Raw genomic sequence first — 741 nt, forward strand, 5'->3', positions numbered from 1 at the left:
GTTGTATAACTGCATTTGTTTTGCCTTTGTACTGATATTGAACTACTGTTAAAACTTTACTTTCTCTTTTTCTAGCTGCAGCTGCACCTGTCAAAACAGGTAAGTTATATTCTGATTAGTGTATATAAAATATCTGAAGGTGCAAGTATTTGTGTACTCAATTCTAAATGTTTTTCCCCTACAGAGGACTGGAGTACTCAGCCTGCCACCGAGGACTGGTCCACTGCCCCTACTGCCCAGGCATCTGACTGGGGTGGTGCAACTTCTGACTGGTCTTAAATCATTGACTCTGGCAACAATAAAAGTGTTTTTTTACACTTCGACTTTGTTTATTCAGTTGATTTCATTTGATATTTACTCAAGGCCACAATTGGTTCCTCTAACTTGACTTCAAATGCAAGTGTGAAAGCAGGTAAGTGGATTGTGACTGCTTTCCATATTTGGTACATTTACACATCCAGGGGACTTGACTTAGTAACTGATGCGTTTTACTTAAAAATATCCCAAATTTAAAAATGCAAAGCTTAATGTAAAGTTTATTGATTAACCTAACCACATGTAATGCAAGCAGAGTTTACATATAGGATCACTGAAAAACATTAATGGTGATGAGATGAATTCATGTGCCAATTATGACACAATTTAAAATGTCTTGCAGGATTAAATGTTTTAGTTTATATCCGAAAGGTCAACTTTGCTGTGACATCATGTTCTGCAAAAACACTTCTGGCCAGTATTCAA

The 741-nt window shown here is 36.4% G+C and overlaps 1 long non-coding RNA gene across 1 annotated transcript; it reads left to right on the forward strand.

The window, feature by feature from the left end:
- The first annotated feature begins 9 nt into the window (after nt 1–9).
- On the forward strand, nt 10–323 carry LOC111673763 (uncharacterized). The gene is made up of 2 exons (XR_002762123.1): nt 10–99; nt 185–323. It is a non-coding gene; the product is annotated as an uncharacterized LOC111673763 (long non-coding RNA).
- Nucleotides 324–741: the final 418 nt, after the last annotated feature.

Source organism: Seriola lalandi, unplaced genomic scaffold, assembly GCF_002814215.2.
Source record: "Seriola lalandi dorsalis isolate HSWRI2012SDOR001 ecotype SW California unplaced genomic scaffold, Sedor1 jcf7180002011668, whole genome shotgun sequence".
Lineage (NCBI taxonomy): Eukaryota > Metazoa > Chordata > Actinopteri > Carangiformes > Carangidae > Seriola > Seriola lalandi.